At 51.8% G+C, this 16922-nt stretch overlaps 1 protein-coding gene across 14 annotated transcripts in view; it reads left to right on the top strand.

The window, feature by feature from the left end:
* Positions 1-1352: 1352 nt before the first annotated feature.
* RASSF2 (Ras association domain family member 2) overlaps positions 1353-16922 on the top strand; it is a 37314-nt gene continuing 21744 nt past the window's right edge. Inside the window, exons 1-5 of one of the 14 annotated variants that reach the window (XM_053926672.2) lie at positions 1353-1635; positions 2580-2653; positions 13884-13944; positions 15000-15275; positions 15860-16039. The gene's annotated coding sequence lies outside the window, so the exon portion shown is untranslated. Of the gene's footprint in view, positions 1636-1677; positions 1788-2267; positions 2654-11539; positions 11618-13883; positions 13945-14999; positions 15276-15859; positions 16040-16922 lie in introns of those variants that run through there. The other 13 variants (XM_071221782.1, XM_071221781.1, XM_053926673.2 and 10 more) reach the window with 13 other exon arrangements.

Here is a 16922-nt window from a genome sequence, read left to right as displayed (position 1 = left end):
TCATGTTACCTGCAAAGGAGAGAAGCTTAACTAATACAGAGTAGTGGCTGGAGGGGGGAATTCAGGGAGAGCTTTGTGTTTATAGCTCAAGCGGAAAGAACCAGATGATTTTTTTTTTTTCTGTAGAAAAAATTGGTCAGTGGCCTCCTTGTTCCTGGGCCTAGCTGACACAGTTTTCAGTGTCACCCTACAGCTGCTTTGGGATCAAAAGACTTTTGTGGCTGGCCTGGGAAGCAGATCACCATTTATATATAATATTGTTTCTTTTTTTAATTTTTAAAATTATTGTTCAATTACAGTTATCCCATTTTCCCCCGTTGCCCTCCCCTGCCCCCCCCCTCCCCCAGTCAATCCCCATCCCGTTGTCCATGCTCATGGGTCCTTTATTCGTGTTCCTTGACTTGCACTTTCCCCTTGTTTCCCCATTATCCCCCTCCCCCCTCCCCTCTGGTCACTGTCAGTTTGTTCTTTATTTCCATGTTATAACATTGTTTCTAAGGGAGACACATTCCAAGATCCAAACAATGAATTTAGTAAAGAATGTTTGGCTTCCAGGAGGGACGAGCTGATCCTGCTGTATCCTGGGGGTTGGCTACCCATTTACTGTTAGGTCCCCTTCCCTTTGGCTGGGGACTGACTCTTCAGAATTGGGGTATGTATGCGAAGGGAGAATTCTAATAACAGGGAGGAAACAGATGAACACCCCCTTCCCCCGCCCGCAGCTGGGGTGCTCTAAGGCTTCCTGGGCACTGAGAGCCCCTCGATTTCCAGGGGTGGATAAGAGGGGGAGGTGAGAGGTGGACAAAGACTCTTGGCCTCCTTCACATTACTGTCACGTCTGCCAGCCCGCGAAGTCGAAGGGGCCTGGCTTAGCTCTTGCTCAGCTCAAACCCTTTTTAGAATAAGCCTGAGTGTTGGGAGGGGTGGGGTGGGGGAATCCTACGTCCACTGACTGGGAAATCCGGGGCGTTCGAGGTGGTTTTCCCCAGGCACAGTGACTGTTCCCTGGGAGTGGCTGTCATATCGCGGGGCGAGCCGAGGGGCTAGAGGCAAGACTCCATCCCTGCCCGAGAGGGCAGAGAGAATACAGTGCGGGGAGCCAGTTCATCCTCCTCACCCTCACACTGTTATCCCCTCCCGGCATTCACACCCCTTACCCCGCCTCAGCCCCCCAGCCCAAAAAGGCGCTGACAGCCCGAGCCCCTACTTGAAGGCGGGGAAGTAAGGGACGCGCAGCTACAGCATTGTCTGGGAGGGAGGGGAGAGGCTCCGCCCCCCCAGGGGGGAGGGGAGGGGGGAGGGCGGGAGAGGAGGGGAGGAAGAAAGGCGAGGGAAGAGGGGTGGGGAGAGATGGAGAGCTCGAGAAAGCAGGGGAGGGAGGACGATCAGACCGGATAGGGGGAGATAAAGGCTTTGGGGAGGGCGAGGAGGGGTGGAGGGGGCGCGAGGAGGGCGGGGCGTCTGACCCCCAGTCACCCGGCCGCTTACAACCTTGCCCCGCCGGATTTGATCCCAACCCTCCGACCGCTGACCCAGGCTCGGGCTGGAGCAGCTCCCCACGCCGGGCCGGGCACCCCCCTTTCCAACTCCACGGTCTCCGCCACGCGCGCTAGATGCACCCGTCTTGGAACGCAGGCAAGGCTCTGGGCGCGGGGCGCGGGGCGCGGGAACGAGGCTGCAGACGCAGTATGCGGGACGCAAGGTGCAGGGCACCCGGCGGGCCTCTCTGCCCTGCCCCTTTCCCGCCTCGCCGAAAGTTCTCTCGCAGAGTCCCCTGCCCGGTCCAGGTCAGTCCCTCAGTCCTCACCCGCCCCAGGTCTCCTCTCTTCTCCAGTCGCCGGAGGTGCTCGGGGATGCGAACTCCCCAGTGGCTGCGCGGACTGGAGCCTCAGCCCATCCACCTTCCGGCGGGAGAAAGTTGTGGCTCCGAGCTCGTCCTCCCTCCCCGAGCCCTGGGGGTTCTTCCTTCTCTTTGCTTCAAGGGCGGTGGCTGGAAGGCACCCCTACCTCATCCCCGGGGTCCCGGGGACTCCCTGGCGAGGTGGGGCAGGGCGGCAGGTGCATGGATGGCAGACCCCGACAGGCCTGGTGAGCACCCGGACTTCAATCCGGTCCTCTTCTTCCTGGCTCAATGCACAGTTCCCCAGAGGTGGGTTCCAGCCACCCTCCCCTGTCCCCGCTCAGGCCCCCTCTGCCTTCTCGATGAGGTTGGGTGCTCTGGGGCGGGGCCGGGGCTGGTCCTAGCGGCACTTCCCCTTTTCTGTCTTCCCGCCTGCCTCCGGAGCTGGTGCTTGAGTTCGGTGGAGACCTGGGCTTTTTCTCTACGCCAAAGAGCGGCAGGTGCCTTGGGCGGACCCCAGTCACTTCTGTATTTCCAGCGCTTGCTTTGCATTTGGCTTCTAAGCCGAGAGAGGCCTGGGGACAGCAGAGAGGCGCGGTGGCCTGACGGAGAAACTGAGGGTTCCATCTTGCTCAGAGTTGCTCTGTGGGACCTGGGCTGCTCACAGCACCTTTGCGCCTCGCTGAGCGGAGGAACTGAGCACGAGGCTTCTCAACGCTTCCACGCACTTTATTCCCAGGTGACCGGAATCCAGGTCTCTAGAACGTGTTCTCCCAGAGGACCGAGGCTGTGTCTAGAACGGCCAGGTTTATAGTGAGTACCTTACCTATAACGAATGAATGTTTGAACCAGTGAGCTGACAAGTTAACAATCTGTCCTGGAGCGGGACTCAGTTCCTGCCACAGTTGATCTTGGTACAATGGAAGGAAAGAATTAGAAACAATGATTGTTTTAAACAGCTGCCTGTGAGCCAGAGCCAGGGGCCTTCTTTCAAGAGCATCTGGATGAGGAATCGGGGGTTGGAATTATTTTACTTACCAATCCACATTTACTTACTGGGAACTTTTTCTGCGGCTGTCTGAAAAATTAGAGGCACTTTTCCTGACTAAGATATATTGGGTTGCTTGAGGAGAGCTCATTGTTTTTAGCTTGTGTCCAAAAGCTGTGTCCTAGAGACTGTGTGGAGTGGCCTGTGAGATGCTCATTTGGGATCAGAGACCCTGGAGTGGGGCCATGAGTCTGGGCACCGGCTGTCCTTTCTCCTGTAGACAGGTCAGCTGATGCCTGGGAGCTGGAACAGGTGGGGCGGGGGGGGGGGGGGGGGGGGGGGGGCGGGGGGGGGGAGGCAGTGCTGGGTGGGGAGGTGTGGATAAAGAGGGCCTCAAATGATGGCTGGGTTCAGAAAGGTGGGATAGTTTTGGAAAGAGGGTAGTTCTTGCCCCAGGAGAAGGAGGCATAGCAAGCAGCCTGCTGGGGCACCTGGAGTCTGGGCTGTACAGTTCTGGTTTCTCTGTGCTGGGGAGGCTGGAGGTGAGTCCCACTCCTCCTCCAGAAGATGGGAGAGAGCAGAGGTTGAGTATTTGGGAGATCGGATAATCTTTGGGGGTGAAGTGTAGACATATCCCATGCTCTTCTGCCCTAATTTATGTGCTGGTGAAATCGGTTAGAATGATGAGCGGCACCTTGGGGAACCCGGTTGGGAGGGGTCCAGGGAATACGGGGCCCTCCGTCATGCCCTCCTTCTAGGGAAGGTGGGAGTGTCCTGTCTACACCTGGCCGAGTGGGCCAGGGCATTTGCAGCACCTGCACCTGCTGCACCTCCAGCTGGTAGCATTCCCACCTTCCTGAGGGGGGTCTCTCTCTGCCCTTGGGTTCCAGAACCCACCTCTCTGCATGGCTTCTGTTTGGGGGTTTAGGCCTCCTCTCCAGTTTGTGTTATCTTAGGAGTTGGGAGTGGTAGGTGACCCTACACCTTGTTTTCAGTCCTTCAGTCCTCCTTAGTGTCTGATGCACTGGCCTACCTGGGACTTATCAGTCATCTTTGGTTTTGCTTTGATTTCCTAGTCTATTTCCTGGTGCCCCAGAGCCAAGCTTTGTGTCTGCTTTCTGTGTGTGAGCTGCTTAGGAATGGCTGGAAGAGTGAGCTAGAGAGATGCCCAGGACCAAAGAGCCTGGTGTCTCTGCTGGCGTGCCAAAGGGTGAACCTCAGAGCTTGCCAGAAAAGGGTCCTGTCACCAAAGCACAAGAGGACCTTGGCCTGATTATTGCTTTCAGTCCTAAGATATGTTGGCAGGAAGTGTGCTCACTGCAAGGTCAGGTACAGGATCAGGACCAGATTTCCAGAGAAGCCCATGGAGAGGGTGGGATGAGAACTGGGTGATCCAAGAGCAGTTCTGGGACTTGCCCACGTAGTCTTCTTCTCTCCTCCCAGAGTGAAAAACTGGGCAGCTCTCCACCATGCACTTGGAGTAAAACAAGACATCCAGTCTCTGTCTTCAAGACATAGTTGCTGAGAACGGCTACAGCTGGGTTTATAAAACCAGGGCAGCAGTCCGCTCCCTCCACTGTTCGCAGTATGGTCCCGTGATTTACCCCAATGACACCCTGGCCTATTTAAACACCTCCCTGCCTCTTCAGAAGAATTTTAAATAAATCCTTAAGGTTGGGTAAGCTCCCACAGACCTGTGATTGTGGTTTCATTTATTTGGCCTGCTTGTAGGTTCCCGTGGAGGACATTGAGGGGAGGGGGCAGGAGGCACAGGGAAAGCAGGGCACCATAAACAGGGACAGTCTTCAGACTCAGCTGGCTGGAGGACAAGAGGGTCATTTTTGGTCATCCCCGGGATGGCAGGCTCTGGAGCCTGTAACCACAGATTGATGCCGCTGCTTGGGACGACATCCTGGGGCTGCGGACTCCTGCCCAAGGCGACTGTGGCTGAACCAGAGAGGGCAGTCTGTCACAGGAGAGGCGGGCAGGAAGGGCACTGACTAATTCCCGTGGGACCAGCAAAGTAACTTAAAAGGGCTTTTTCTATTACTTCTATTGATAAAAATTGGCAAAAAGATACCTGTGCTCCCCTGGGACATGTCAACCCAAAGTGACTTACTTGACAAAGTAGGTTTGCTTCACCAGCGTGGCGCTTTACCCATAATTGGTACTCAGTTAAGTGTTTGTTTGATTAATGGCTCATTTCTTTAAGAGTAGTGAGACTAGCTCTGAATTTGGAGTTTGAATTGTACTCTACCGTTTTCTAGCTGGGTGACATTGAGCGATGTCAGCATCCTCCCGTGTGCCTTTGACCTCAACTGATGGCTGATGGGAGAAGGTGCTAAATGCTTCAGCCCCTCCCCTCTTTGTTGGGGTAACTTTGGGGCATGTTCTATGCCGTCTCAGAGGTAACTGGCTTCTTTCACTGGCTGCCTTCCTTTCCTTGTTCACTTTCCGGCTGCCTTCCACTGGCACCTGAACCCGTATCTTAGGGTCAGCTTCCGGGGGCCGCCCCCCTAAGAGAGGCATTAGTCTGTAATTAAAAAGTCATTTGAAGTCTCTTGAGTGTTAGTTGTCCTGAGTGTGAGATGGAATGATAACGATCTCACAGGGATACTGTGCTGTGTGCTCAGCCCAGGGCCTGGCAGGCAGCAAGCATGCAGGCGAACACTTGCTGGCTCACTGCTGAGTGTGGAAGGGACTGTGACGGGTGTAGGAGTGAAAATTACGGTGGACCACGGAGAATCATAGTGCTGTCCTCGGGCCGTGTGACCTGCTCATGGCTTTTCCATCTAGATTGTGACCTGTGATGTTTACCTACCTGGCTCTGCAGGGAGGAAAAGGCCCTGCTTTGTGATATTTGCTAGTTTCTTTGGTGAAAATACACCCACTGTGGCAGATTGCAAGCTGCTACATGGCATTACTCAACACTGAGTTGGGCCGTGATGTGCTCGGTCAGCTCCTGAAGCCAGCAGGAGCCAGCCTCAGCACATGTCTGGTCGTGTCTGAGCTGGGATGGGACCTCAGGTCTTGGTTTCCAATTTTGTACACAGGAAGGAGGAAAAAAATGTACTAGATGTCAAAATTTGGGGTATGTTCAGCTCTGCCCCAAGCTGGTGGGTTCACTGTGGGTGAGACACTTCTGGGTTCGTTTGAAGATTATTGAAATGTTTCTGCTAAGTCTTTCTGGGCCTCAGTTTCCCTCTCTCTGAGCAAGGGGTTAGATGACCCCACTAGTCCCTTCTAGCCCTAGGCCTTTTTAGGAAGAGTCCGTTGCATTCTCCTTCTCTCCACACAAGAACAAACCTTTAACAAAAGAAAACCCTTCATGTGTCCACACTTATTTTGTCCACTGTAGGGCACCCAGCACTGGACCATCCTAGTGCTTCGCCGTAGTCTTTCTGCTGGCACTGGGATCCAGTGGGCATTAACCCCGTAAAATTCTGCCTTCCTGGTGTGCCAATTTCACTTCATGACACAGGCATGGTGTGTCCCCAGGGGAAGCGGGGGAGTGGGGAGGAGGGGGTGATTTCTCATGGAAAGGACGGTCCCTCCTTCCCTGAACTCTATGCAACGTCATAGACACCCAAGTGGAATCCAGGAACAGTCCACATGGGGAAACAGACTTTAACAAGACGGAATTCAACATCCCTGCTGCGTTTATTTTGTTGACGATCTTCCCAAAGGAGTCCCTGGCTCAGCAATTCCACCTGGAGGAATTCTTATCCTAAGGATACAATTGGACACACGCAGAAGAAAATGTGCACAGGGATGTCCCCTGCAGAATTATTTATGATAACGACCATCACAACAAAAAAATGCAGACTAAATGTCCACTAGTAGTTACTTATGGTATATTAATTATGGTATATCTATATACTTTGGGATACCATGTCGCTACAAAAGATATAGGACAAAGATGTTTATCTATTAACATGGAAAAATAGGTATTTCTAAAGAGCAGGTAACCAAACGGTATGCTATTTTTATAAAACGTATCATCCATTTACTTTGCCTCTGGAAGAATACATGGCAAAATGCTGTTAGTGATTGTCCCTGAGTGGTAGACTTCAGGGAGATTTTGATCTCAATCTTTTTGTATTAAATATTTTTGTATTTAATTATGGTACAATACACATAATGGAAAATTTACCCTTCTCATCATTTTATTCTTGTATGTGCCCTGACAGGGGATTGAACCTACAACTTCGGCACATTGGGATGATGCTGTAAGCAACTTAGTGGCTGTCTCATTTCTTTGGGGCTGCTATTACAAAGTACCACAATCTGAGTAACTTATAAACAACAGAAATCTATTTCTCACAGTTCTGGAGGCTAGAGGTCAAGATCAGGGTGTCAGCAGGTCCGATGAAGGCCCTCTTCCAGACTGCAGACTTCTCATTATATCCTTCCATGGTGGAAGGGGATAAAGGGCTCTGTGGGGTCTCTTTAATAAGGTCACTAATCCCATTCATGAGGGCTCCACCCTCACGACCTAATCACCCCTCAAAGGCCCACCTCTAACATAGTTGGCTGTCCGTATTTGTGTGTTCTACATCCTCGGATTCAACCACCTATGGATGCAAAGTACTCAGGGGTTGGGGAGTGGAGAAATGTTACTGTATTTCTGATGTGTTCTATGTAGTTGGGCCTACAATGGTTGTATCTGTACAGAATATTATTCTCTAAACCATACAGTATAGCACCTATTTACATAGCATTTACATTGTATTATAAGTAATCTAGAGATGATTGCAATTATATGGGAGAATATGTGTAGGTTATATGCAAATACTAGGCCATTTTATATAAGGGACTTGAGCGTCCAAGGATGTTGGTATCCATGGCGGTCCTGGAACCCACCTTCTGAGGATACCAAGGGATGCCTGTACCATCCCAATGGGGGTTAGGGCTGCAACATACGAGTTTTGGGAGGACATCAAACATTCAGATCACAGCCTTAGCATTAAATGCATTCACAATATTGTACAACCACCACCAATGTCCATTCCCAGACCTTTTCAATGATCCCAGACAGGAACTCTGTACCCATTACACTAACTTTCCACTGCCCCCATTCCCTACCCGCCCCCCCCCGCCCGCCCCAGACCCTGTTAACGTCAATTCTACTTAATGTCTGTGTGAACTTGCCGAGTCTAGGTACCTCATGGAAGTGGAATTATTCTTTTTGTGGATCATAATCTTTTTGGTTACCTATATTTAAAAAACTGTTTGTTTTACTTCTGTAATAAAAAGAAAAGGAAAGAGAAAGCTTGGAAGAGAGTTGTAGTGTTTGGTCTCAGTGGTTTTGCTTCAGTCGGGCAGGGTCACAAGGTCTTGGCCATCTTCCTGCCCCTTCTGCCATCACCTGGGGTAGGGGTCAGGGCTTGACCTGTGTCTCAGCATGGCAGGACAAAGGCAGGTGGCCAGGGGTTGATGAGCAGCCCTGTCGGCCTAGAGATGACCTCAGTTGTGTCTTGCTGGTCACTGGCAATTGGGCCTTGAGCCCCAGGCCCACTGCTGCCACGTCGTCTTGTCCCAAGGTCTTCTGTGTGGTAGTGGGATTGAGAGGGTTGCTTGGGGTTCCCAGCTGCTCTGCAGTGAGTGAGGCCCAACAAGCTGGAGTGGGTGGTTGACACTATGTTCCTTGAAGATTGAGAACAAGAGCCTCAGCCTTTCTATTTCAAGCATTCTTTGTGTGTTTCAAACTCTGCTAAATACCCATACAGTGGCTATGGGTATGGCTGCTGAGTGTTTGATCTCTCTAAGAGGCTCCAAGTATGGCTGGGAGATGGGCGGTAGCCTCAGATTATAGGTTCTCTCTTCATAAAGCTCTATGTAGGATCTTACAATTGATCATAGGGATGTTTGGGACAGGGATTGCTCTGTTGTGCATGTGAGGGGTTGTGCATGTGACGGGGTATCAGGCACATGGTGTAGTGGGGGGGGAAGCAGGAGAGGTGGTGTGCATGCTTCAAGTCGAGTCTGAGGTGACAGGAGTTTGGGAAGCTTCTGGACCCAGAACTGGGAAACCAGGTCGTGTGGCTCTATTCAGGGGTCACGGGAGTGGGTCAAGTGGCTTTGCCCTAGGACACCTAGTCCTGTGGAAAATGCTTTAAGTTCCTCATTAGGTGAGCTCCCAGAAGGGCCTACCTGGCCCTCCTCTGAGTTGATGAGGGAATGTCGGTCTGGGAGGGGCACATATACCCACTGAGCTGTCCAGAATGTTCTTTACCTGGCTCTGTGTTATGTCTGCCCAGTAGGAGCTGCTTTTTTAGTGCCAGAAAGTTGGGGAACTGTAAAGAGTTTACAGAGATGGCCCCTGAAGGCCATTTTGAGGAGAAGTTCTGCTTTTTGTGGTGCTGGTTTTCTGTTAGAATTAGTCAGCTGGGTGCATGTGGTTTTGTGGAAAACTTCCCCTCAGCTTCCTGGAGATGTTCTGGAAACCCCTGGACATGCCGTCTGTCCTGGCAGTATGAGGGGGTAAGAGATCATCTGTGTGAGGGTGAATTTCCCTGTGCAGTTGCAGGGTGTTAAATGAGGTTAAAGGGGGGTGGATGTAAGATGCCCCATAATGGCTGTGCCAGGGGAGGGCGCAGCACATGGGGACCCTTCCTTCACTGTCCCCACCGGACTGCTTCTCCACTACAAGGAACCTTCACTCTGGCCCTGGAGGAGGCCAGCGATCCTGGCTCCTGGGTTTCCAATTCTGGTCCCAGGTAACAAGGAGGGGAACCCCCAAGATCTCTGCACACAAAGAGTGTCAGGCTACAGCACCAAAAAAGGAAGAACCGTTGGGGTTCCCCAAGGAAGGGGATGTGAGGTCAGAGGTGGGTAGAAATCACTCAGGAAACAGGAAGTGTGGCCAGGAAGAAACCTGTGCTTGCAGGAGAGGGGGAAGTGGAGGTGGCCCTTCCTCAGCTGTCAGGAGAGGTCAGCACGTCCCTGCAAAGCTGAGACACTAACCCACAGACAGCCAATTGGAGTTCTAGAGCCCATGGGAAGATACAGACCTTGGGCTCTCCTGGGGCTCCACTTAAATCCTGTAATTACTGGGCTGGAGGAAAGATTAATTTGCCCTTCCCTAGTTAGGACGCGGAACTACCCTTTAAAATAGCCCTCAATTTTGAGAAATGCAGGTCAAGGAATGCTTTGTCTTATTTGCCTTATTAGGGCCAGTTGTTGCTTCCACCAACTTACCATTCTTTCCTCTGAGTCACACAGAATTTCACACTTTGCTGGCTGTCAGCCTGTGAGGGGTACATCTTGCCAGGGCCCCTTTGGTTGCAGGTGATGTAGGTGCTGCTTTAGGGAGGCAGATGTGACTGCGCCCTTCCCTGGGGGTGCGTAGATATTGGAGGATTAACTTCTAGGTCTTTGGTTTCTCTAAGCCAGAGTCCTAATTGTACACACAAACACACACACACATTCCATGCAGTCTCCCTCACACACCCATCCTTATATACACACCCATCCTTGTACACACACACACAGCTTTTTCTGTCTGGAGTTTTTACTTCCTTTAGACCCTTTTTGGTCTCATGCAAACACCCCAATTCTCTGATATGAGGCTAAGAGCCTTTGGGTTTTCTTCTAACATTCATCCAGGCCAAAGGCTTGTGGATGCTGTTGGGATTTCTCTATAAACAAGTAGCTGTTCATCTGGGCCTGCGAGGCGATCGTTTGGGTACTTCTCAGTAGTGACTTCTCAGGTCACTGACCGGGCCACCCTCCTCTCCCGCTGGTGTGGGAGGAGGAGGTAGACCTTTCCCGGTGGAGTCGCAGGACCTTTTCTTCAGAGCTTCCCCAATCCCACTGGGAATTCAAACCCAAGTGTGGAAAGCCTGAGCTGCCACAGAAGACCTGAGCAGGAGCCGCCCTAGGAAAGAGCAGGGGCTTTGCAGACCAAACTGGTGCGTGGATCCCAGCTCGGCCAGCTGTTGAATCTCAGTTTCTCATCTGGCAGGTGGGCCGGGCTAGGGCTGCCTTTTGAAAGGAGAGTGAGGTTTCTTGTCAGCAGGAGCCTTGTACCTGTCATCAGTCAGGTCCCCAGGCTTTTTCTGGATCGGGGGACAGGTAGTTTGTGGGTCCCATGAGTGTGAGGGGTAGTTCATTCTTTAGACAGAGGGTGAGACGTTTCTGAGGTACATGGCTCTGCAACATTGTAAGCGCCCTGGTCTCTGAGTAAGTGTCTTCATCCCCGGCCCCTGAAGGATCTGCTTTCCCTGCTGCTTGTCTATTAGGCTAGTCATTCAGCCACCTGCTGGGGCTGGCCGAGGAAGCTGGCTGCACCCACCTGTCCTGCATGGAGCCCGCATGTCCAGTGCTTAGCTGGGACACTGGGGGAGGAGTTCATGACATGGGTTCATGTCAGCTCTGTGACCTGGCATAAGTCACCTAATCTCTGGGACCTTCTGTTTCCTTACCTGTAAAGTGGTAAAAATAAAGCCTTCCCTGTGGGTTCCTGCAAGGAGTAAGATAAAGCTTCTAGAGTCTGGTTACCGGCAGCACCAGCATCCACCGGGAGCTTGTTAGAAATGTCTGCTCTCAGACCTCACTCCAGAAGTACAGAAACCGAAACCAGGGGGAGGGGATGGCAGAATCTGTATTTTAAAGAGCCCTTCGGGGGATTCTGATAGGTTCTCAAATGGGACAACCACTCTGAAATGACGGTCAGGTGCTTTTTAGGTGAGAGCGCTTCCTCTTCACTTGCCCAGAAGCTGCAGGAAGTCGGGGTCTGCTTTCCTGAGTTTGCTCCCCAGCTTTGCCCCTTCCTGGCTGTGTTTTTGGCAAGTTACTTCAATTCCTTTGTGTCACCTGCAAACTGGGGGTGTTGGGGTTTCTTTCTTTCTTCCTGGGGTGGTTGTGGGGATTAACTGAGTCGAAGCAGGTGATAGCCCGTGGTGAGCTCGCATTTGTGGTAGCTATCTATTGTTCACAATAATAATACTGTGATTGTTCTGCTCCTGATTTTTTTTGGGGGGGCGGTGCTGTGGAGAAAGGTGTCCAGGGCCTCTTGCAACTAGTCTTCTGCCAGTTCTCTTGAGCTAAGCCCTCTCCTAAGCCCTTACCTGCTTCTAGGCAAGTGCCATCTCTTTTCAGGCAGGGCAAGCCAACCTTTTCCACTTGCCTTTTCCTACCCTCTTCTATGATACTTAACATTCTTTGGGGTAGGGAGGGGCAAAGCCTTTTATTCGTAGCGACAGCAAAGCAGAGAAAGAGCAGCACACATACTCAGAACACTTGACCTTAACTTTCCCGTTGGTGGTGTTTGATGCCTAGACCCTTTCTGGAGCAGACTGATTGGGAGAGCTGTGTGGGTAGGTCTCGGCAGCCCAGGCACCCGGGGTGGGGAAGGCGATGGAGGTACATTTAGGGAAGTGAGGGTCAGGGATCTGTGGGGTGAACAGGTCCCAGAGAGGACCCGGGCCTGGCCAGTAAGTGAGCCTTTTATTGGATGAAGCATGCAGGCAGGGGCAAAGTGCGCCCCGTTTCCTTCCGGGGCAGCCCACATTTTGCCCATATCCAGGACAGGCTCAGGTTCGGAAATCAGGAGGTGGAATCTCTTATAATCTCTAGATCTTGGCAGGGCTCCAGGCTCCAGCTCAAGTCTCATTCCTCGGGTGGTGCAATAGAGCTGGGGTTTCCTGTTTGCCATCTGCACTTCTTCCTGCCCCCAGTTCAGTACCAGGGGACTGAACTACAGAGGGGTCAGCACGGTCTCCTCTGTCAAAGCTGCTTGGTTGCAAAGCAGAGTCCTTCAGAAGACACGATGGGACAGTTTTTAGCACTGTAGTATGAAGCACTTTGTCAGATACCTTTTTTCTCCAACCCAGGAGCTCCAGATTGTCACCAGAAGGCAGGGCAGTGTTCAGAGAAGAGGTGGGGACAGGCCCCAAAAGGGGAAGTTGCAGGCCTCGAGTGAGCATTTCCTTTGCATCTGGGGCCCAGGGCCGGCTTCCTGGCTTCTGTGGTGTGGTGCCTTGCTTTGCGTGACGGGCCCTTTGGTTGGCTCTGCGCCTGCACACCCTGGCCCTCTGGGATGCTGCACAATTGTCCCCTCATTACTTTGAAATATTAGTTATGGGGAGGGGGGCACTGAAGACAAAACTCAGTTCGCTTTTAGAAAATTCTGTTTTCTTCATTCTTGAAAAGCCGCTTTGCGAGGTATTTGTGGGTGTCCTCAGTCTCTATTCCTATCCGATTTCACGCTGTTTCTCAGTTCTGGTTGTACATTGGCAACCGCCTGGGGAGGCTTTTAAAATGGTCATGCCTAGGCCCCACTCAGAGAGTCTGATGCAATTGGTCTGAGTTACAGCTTGGATGTCAGGAATTTTAAATCAACCTCTCTCACCACCCCACCTCCCCCCCGCCCCCACTCTTGGAGATTCTAAAGAGCATCCAGAATTAGAACCTCTGAGATGTCGCGTGGTGTCTCAGGGTCAGCCGTTCCTCCTTCCCCGTTGGGTTTCGGCTGAGGCCCTGGGCACTGCACAGCCCTCTCCCCAGTCCGGGGGTGGCTCTGCGGGGTGGCCCCCTGGATAGTTTTTTGTGGAAAGCCCTCCACTCCCCTAGGAAAAGCCTGTCTCTTTTCCTAGCTATCCTTTCTTAGAAAGAGGTTGTCCTCCATTGTCTGTCCTATGCTGGGAACTGAGGTGGGAGTGCGGAGGGGCCTGGCCCCTGCTCTACAACCAGGAAGACCAAAAACAAATAAACCACTGAAGGTGGGGAGGTCGTCATCTCACCTTGGACTTTCCTGCCAGGATTTGTCCCCCTCTTCTCCACGGACTTTGCAGTTGATAAGTCAGCTGAGAGACACTTTGTCTCTAGGCTGGAAATGTATAGCAATTAGCCCACATGCCATGGATGCTCCAACACCCAATTAAGCACCTTGGGTTATCTGGGCTCCCTGACAGAAAGGAAGTGAGGGCTCTGGAGCTTGGAGGAACCAACAGCCAGGAACAGAGGAGATTCTACTCTGTTTGGAGTGAGCTTTGGATGACTTTTTCCACCTGCCCCAGCTTCTTGAGGATTTGATATTTGCCCTCTTTGCAGGAAGCTGAGCTGGTGAATTTTGTTTACTTGGGAGGCCTGGAGTCGGAGGCTGGAAACACCGGTGAGTGGGAGGGTCTGTGAAAAGGAACAGGAAGGGGTCCTTCCTGCAACAACTTCAGGATTTTGAGCGGTCCAGAGCTTGGGCAAATCTGTCCCCACTCCTACAGCTCAGCCCTGCACTGCACCTGGTGGTCCTGTGTGAGCAGCTGTTTCCCCCCAGACAGAGGGTGGGTGGGAGAGGGGGACAAAGCCAGGAGCTGCTTCAAGCCCAGACATGGGGCAGGTGTAGTGGGCGATGCTGGTCCCCACCAGGATCCTCCTTTTCTGTCATGTGTTATGGGTGTTGACTGTGGAGGGGTCTTAGCCACTCCCTAGTCCTGAGAGCTGCTCTTGCAGGGAAATGCCTGGGATCTCAGGCCCTCCTCTGAGGGGTGGCAGGGGGTCAGTGACTGGCTGGCACAGAGGTACAAAGGCCGGGCCTGCTGGGCTCGGGTGGGACAGCTCTATGGAGTTATCCACACCATGTGGCTCCCTCGGGATCGAGCTGTGGCTGGACTCCAGCAGGGCGCTCGTCACTCCCAGTCCTGCTTCCCTCACTCCCATAATGGGCTTCTTCTGAAACACTTCCTCAGTAACCCTGTGCCCGAAAATCGTTACTTCGGGCTGTGCTTCGAGGAATCCCCAGACCTAAGACCCCAGGTTAGCTTTCCTTGGGCTGGCTGTTGAACCAACCCCTCTTCCCCAAAGAAATCATGATAATGAGAATATTTGGGGGATAAAGACCCAGTCTGGGAACTGACAGGTCCAGAGAGAAGGGGCTCCAGGTCCAAGAGGGAAAAGAAACACTAGACGGATGGCTTCTGTGTGGGATTCAGTGCTGATGGAGGACAGGCTGAGGTGTGAGCTCCCTCCCCCGCCCAACACTGCCCAGGGGCAGCTCCCATTTGTGGGGAGAGCCAAGTTTTGGCTCAGGGTCCAGAGAACATGTGAGTGTGCTTGGGTCTGAGGAGGAGCATGGGCACGCTCACAGAGCGTGAAATACAGGCCCAGAAAGTTCTCTGTGACTGGGATGTCATCGTGCTCAGTGGCTTAGGAGTCTTCTCTTTGTGCTTTTAGGGAGAGTCATACCTCCAGGTGGTCTTTGAAGCAGGCAGGAAGCATGGACGGGTCTCCCCGTGGGACATATTAGGTTCCACTGACTGGCTGGATGGCATTGCCCAGGCATATAACGGAGCTGAGGAGAACCTGAAACATTCTGCCAGGGCGTGAAGTCAGTGCCAGAGACTGACTGGTTGGTGGCCCCAATGTGTCTCCACCGTGAGTAGGGATTGGGAGGCTCACCTCCTGACTTGGTGCTTGTGAATGACTTTTACAAGGCGTTTTGGAGTCCAGGTAGGGGCTGTAAATTCTTTTTATTGTTTTAATCCTCACCTGAGGATATTTTTTTAAAATTGATTTCGGGGAGAGAAGAAGAGGGAGAGAGAGAGAGAGAGAGGGAGGGAAAGAGAAACATCAACGTGAGACAGAAATATCTATCAGTTGCCTCCTGTACACGCCCAGACCACACCCCGACTGGGCTCAAACCCGCAACCTGTGTATGTGCCCTGACTGGAAATAGAACCTGCAACTTTTTGGTGTACAGAACGATGCTCCATCCAACTGAGCCACCTGGCCAGGGCCAGGGCTGTGAATTTTTAATAGTGACAGAGAAGGCAGAAGAGTTGCAACCAGCCAGCTGAGCGGATCCCTCTCTCCGAGGCTGCAGATATTGGCAGGCACCCTCGGAGGAAGTGTCCTCCACATTCCAGCACCATCTGTGGCTTCCTCTGACTCTTCCTTGTGTGGGAACAATACTCTGTTTAAGGAGTGTGGGACCAACCTCTAAACTTCCGGCCCATTGTCAGCTCTGCTGCTGGGCTTGCCTTAAAGTGTATGTAAACTTATCTGGCTTTTCTTTTTCTGTTTTCTTCCCCCAGCTGGCTGGAGGTAGCCAGTGATTCGTGGTGATGGCTGGGAAGTTCGTGAAGAGAGATGCAGATGTTGCACTTGAGGGAGACGAAGGAGGTGTTTAGAGTCAGTCACCTGTAATTTCAGTTCAACAATGTGATAGGCGATATAAGTATTTTCCTAACACTTTTAACCCAAGAGATGAAAAGGTAGGAAAAAAGATGGGGAGAAGTGAAGCTAAAGACAAAGATTGGGCAACGTGAGCCAGTAGGTCAGATTCATAACGATGGCTTTGGCCAACAGGTTGAGAGTGACCAAAAGTTTGGAGAATTCTCACGTTTGGGCCATCGGACTTGATTTATGTCTGTAACTGAGAAACGAGTTCTGTCCGTCTCCCTCTGTAGACAGCTGATTGCGCTGACAACGGAGTGCCCTGGAGGAAAGGGGTGTTTATTAGATAGTGTGACAGCATGGAGAATGGGCAGTTTGCACTGGGAAAACCTCGATGGTATAACAGGCAAGGGGTTTTACAGAAGAAAAGTCACCAGTAATCATGAGTGAGGGGTTCAGGGTCCTGGACTGTAGTGATCGGTCAGTTCTTATTCCAGCTTCTAAAATCTGACTTATTCAGCTCCTGGGGACTTCCTGTTTGGGTCCCTGTGACGGGGGCCAGGTAGTCTCCAACATAAGGAGAGGTAAGAAAGAAAAGAACAGACCAGACATTTCATGCTTCGCAGTGCACATTCTTCTGTTACCTTGAGCTGCACGGGCAGGCCTACAGGCCCCAGGACAGGACCACGTTCCAGTGGGGCTATGACTCTCAGAATAATTTTAAGTAAAAGCTAAATTCTAACATATCTAGTATGTTATGATTTGTTGTTGGCTTCATATCAATTGGAAGTAAAAATGCAGCGGTGAGAAAGATTTCATAGTTTATTAGCTATTTGTGTTCATTTTTCTGTGAATTATCTGTTCATGTCCTTTGGCCCGTTTTCACAGAGTGTAGAATCCTTTTCCTATTGATTTATTAAAGCCCTGTACATATTAAGGACATTAGCCTTTTGCCATATATATTGTAAATATTTTCCTCAA

Source organism: Desmodus rotundus, chromosome 6 (genome assembly GCF_022682495.2).
Source record: "Desmodus rotundus isolate HL8 chromosome 6, HLdesRot8A.1, whole genome shotgun sequence".
NCBI classification, from domain to species: Eukaryota; Metazoa; Chordata; class Mammalia; order Chiroptera; family Phyllostomidae; genus Desmodus; species Desmodus rotundus.
Note: the sequence above shows the minus strand (reverse complement) of the source record. Positions and strands in the feature narration are given on the sequence as shown.